This window comes from Eufriesea mexicana, unplaced genomic scaffold, assembly GCF_001483705.2.
Source record: "Eufriesea mexicana isolate 0111107269 unplaced genomic scaffold, ASM148370v2 scaffold582, whole genome shotgun sequence".
In the NCBI taxonomy this organism is placed as follows: domain Eukaryota; kingdom Metazoa; phylum Arthropoda; class Insecta; order Hymenoptera; family Apidae; genus Eufriesea; species Eufriesea mexicana.
This window is the reverse complement of record NW_016908723.1, coordinates 4,765-8,890: the sequence shown is the minus strand read 5'-3', so window position 1 is coordinate 8,890 and position 4,126 is coordinate 4,765. Positions and strand designations below refer to the sequence as shown.

General features: G+C 35.5%; 1 pseudogene; it reads left to right on the top strand.

Moving 5' to 3' along the window:
* Window positions 1-3,894: 3,894 nt before the first annotated feature.
* LOC108545826 (uncharacterized) overlaps window positions 3,895-4,126 on the top strand; it is a 962-nt pseudogene continuing 730 nt past the window's right edge.

The window sequence follows — 4,126 nt, the reverse complement described above, 5'->3', positions numbered from 1 at the left end:
CAGCGTTTATTCGACTGTGTTACAGATTCGCCGTTGGCCGTTTTTTTTATTTCTGGGAGTGCGACAGGAAAGCACCTATTTTGACAATAACATTGGCCTCTGTGTTGTCGCAGGTGGGTCAGTTCGTTGCCCTCGACTATGTATACCATCCTAATTGAAGATATTCGAATTTGACTTATTTCGCTTACACAAGGAGAGTGCAAATCCTCGGCGTCACCGATTTAATTCAAATTTTGCAGAATGTGTGGTAAAGATTCGGATTTATAGAAATTGAATTTTAAACTTTGATCATATTTTATTCTCTTGCAATACAAATGCGCGGAAGCTTGAGTCACGCGATGCGTGATGCAGATGGTGAATTGTCGAAAGAGTGTATTCCCTCGAAACCTTCAGCCAGGTTCTTATAGGCCCTATGACGACCCATTGCGTCACTCAGTCCTGCTTCGAAAATTGATAATCTTGGTTCCTCGAAGCAAACATAGATCCCGATGCAGGGTGACGCCATCCAAATAAAGACTCCTCTCACAAATGATAGATTTAGTTCCCCTGATGATGAAGCTATATGATTATATGGACCATTACTCGATAATGTTTTAGATATTGTGGTAAAAGGGGGTTAATAAATCTCAATAAAAACTTTTACCCTTGATTTTATTCTTAATTTCAGAATAATGTAAGCTGAGATTCGAGTTTTTCTGTGATGCGAGATGCACACGGTGGACTGTCAAAGAAAGGTGTCCCTTCGAACCCTTCGGCAAGGGTTTTATAGGTCTATGATACCATCCTATTGCGTCATTCAACCTAGCTCCGAGGAACCATCCAGCTTACCAACCGGGAAAATCAAGCGGATCGCCTCTTTGTTTTGAGACTCCGGTTATCATTGCTACGTGTTCGTCACTCACGCCGTCTTATCGGTTGTTACAGTCGATCGTAATTTAGTCAAACGTTTATTCTCCTCCTTTTCTATTCTTATATACTCTCTTTCTCACATCTAACAATGCATTTTTGTTATTGTTTCGTGAATCAATGTATTTATATTATTACTCCTACTATGTAATAAACTAGAATAGATAATAAATAAATATGTGAAAAAGTTTTTCTTTCAAATTAATTTCTTTAGTAGTTATAAGCACTTGTACCACAACAACCATGCTGTGCCAATACTTTTGTCCAGCACTGTATATCGGTAAGTTGTCAACGAAAGCTATTTTAAATTTTTTGGGGTCGTTATTTAAGTCGTACATGCGGAGTAAATCTCTTATGTATATGCTAAACTTGGTTGAGGAATTGACAGTGTCTTGTTGCAAGCCATTCTCAATCGTGAAGATTTTCTTGCATGAGCAATTGTTCTTCGTGACGATAAACTCTTTGCCGTGTAACATATCCCAGATCATTTTGACAAAGTGCGGTGGGAAGTGTCTCTTCGTGAGTTTGAGGAAGAGACCGTCCAGCCACACCATGTCAAAAGCTTTTTCCAGCTTCACAAGGAGCGCGTCTACGCATTTGTCATGTAAAATCACGACGAGAGATATATAAAAAAAAATGTTGAGTTGTCAACCCGTAGATTGACAAACTCTATTTTATTATAATCTAAAATTATTACAATTTTATGTGGCACTTGCAAGGAGAGTGCAAGTCCTTCGGGTCACCGATTTGGTTCAAACTTTGCAGGTTTGTAGATCTCGTCATGCAGTTCAAGCAAATATACCATTATAGGGGCAACTACCCAGTAGTTTTTGAGATATTTATGATTAAAGTTTTATTACTTCTTTAACTACAAATGTATTTCCACTAGTTTTCAAGTATCGTTGTGGCCCAGCGCTGACGTCCGAAAATTCTTACGCTTAGGTCGGGGTTCGATTCCCGTCCATATGTTTGGGACTTTTTTTCAATCTATTTTTTATTTTGTATCCATTTTTCGACTATGAATAAAATTTCTTAATTGTCATTTTACGTGCCGGGGTGCGTGGAGGAAAGGGTAATCGAATCATGTCACGACGACCTCGGTCATGTAAGTATGGAAAAAGTTTTTGAATCCATCAATCGAATATACTGGTTTCCAAAAATGAGAGAAAAAATCAAAAGATACATCCAAAACTGCCTTAAATGCATAGAATTCTCACCCCTAGAGGAGAAAAAAGAAAGCTATCTAAATAGCAACCCGAAAGACAAATTACCCTTCCAAACAATCCACATAGATCATACATGTAAAATAGTCCGTGGGAACGCGTGTGCTGTTGAATTGTTCGCCGTGTTGTCGGCGTTGAATGTGCATACTGTCTTCTTGTTCAGTCGCTTTTCCAGGATTTCCTGTTTTAATTTCTGAATTTTCTGTCCAATGATGTGGGAATGCTATTTTTTCCCAATTTCGTATTTTGTGTGTGAACCGATTCAAAGTGGTTACCAAGGACGTTTAATTTATCATCTGCATCCGTGATGAGAATGTTCTGTCGCGCGTCTGTCTAACGAGTATCGAATCATACGTTTGTATCCCGAAGGAGGTGTGCATTCGCAATAGGAATTTTTGAAGTTCCCGTGGCGCTTACCTCCATCCGACGGAATATGCTATTAATCGCGGGAAAGAATTTGGATGATTGTCGCGGAGATATACTGGAGATCTTATTTTTCCAGAAAGTGTTGACGGAATCATGAAACGCTTTCTTGATTTCGTATTTGACAGATTTTAGGGAATCTTTGAGCGCTGCTACTGTCGCGTTGTTTTTACTCGTGTACGATTCGAGTCTCGTAAGTCTGTTTAATCGTGTCAATATGTTTGCCACTATACTAAACCATTACCTGATAATTAATTCAAGTAGAACTGAATTGATGAATTTAACCAATGATGACACCATGATGAATCTTCAGTTGCAAATATCGAAAAAATTATTGAGTAGTGACCCACATAATCATATAGCTTCACCATCAGAGAAACTAAATCTATCATTCTGCAAAATTTGAATTAAATCAGTGACCCCAAGGCCTTGCACTTACGTTGTGAGTATGGAGAGAATCCTGGTAGAAGGAGAAGCAGAAGCAGTAGCATGACTCAGAAAAATATAAATGATACAGAAAGGAAAAGAAGAAACAGGCAGTAAAATATAAGGACCGATCTAAAACACAAAAGAAGACAAAACCAAAGAGAAACACATGCACTGTCAAGCCTTGCTTATAATATTATCTCATATTAACATAAGGTTAGCTTAAAATTTTATCACAATACAAATAAGATTAGGACCGAGACCTATTTCTAGGCCAAAAGGCTGAAATAAAGAAATGTTTTCCAGACAAAATGCTATCAATTTCAATTTCCTGTGTACATAAAACGTTCATTTTTTTTTTGTGTTGTTACATAATAAATATAAATATATTTACAATGTATTATACCCATCAAATCTTTTTTTCCAAATCATCCCAAAACTTTTTTAGGAGATGAAACATTTTCTGATATAGGTGTACGATTTTGACTGTGACTCATTGTATATGACATGTATTACACATATGTGTTTATATCTGATGACTTTTAGAACGTATACTAGGTTATACTAGGTTACAAGATCGTATATACATATACTGGTTAGTTTGAAATGTTCATTTTGCTCCTATGTAATAATTTTAAACGTGGAACAGTTATATTAAGTTCACTTACGTTAAATTTATTTTAAAATAACGTTTGAACTAAGTTTAGTTAAGATCTATAACATAGTCTCAGTGAAGAATATTAGCGATAACTGTATGTATAAATGCTTATTTATAGTTTCGCATTTACATATATTAATTATTTAATTTAATATAAAATGATTAGTATCTGTGTAATATCAGTGATAACTCTGTATGTAGCGTATAAGTGCTTACCTATAGTTCCGCATTTACACATCTTATTCAATTTAGTACAAAATGTATATTGTTTCTGTGATATCTGTAATATGCAGTGATCTGTTAGTACCTTCTGATGATGTTTTTTGTACACCATGTGGACATATTTTTTACTTTGCTTGTGTAACTTAATGGGTAGAAAGGTAAGAATGTTTCATATTATTTTGAATTAAAAATTTTGTATAAGTACATCAAATTTCGAAATAAAATAATATTTTTATTTTAGTAAATAATGTTTACATTTCATATATTT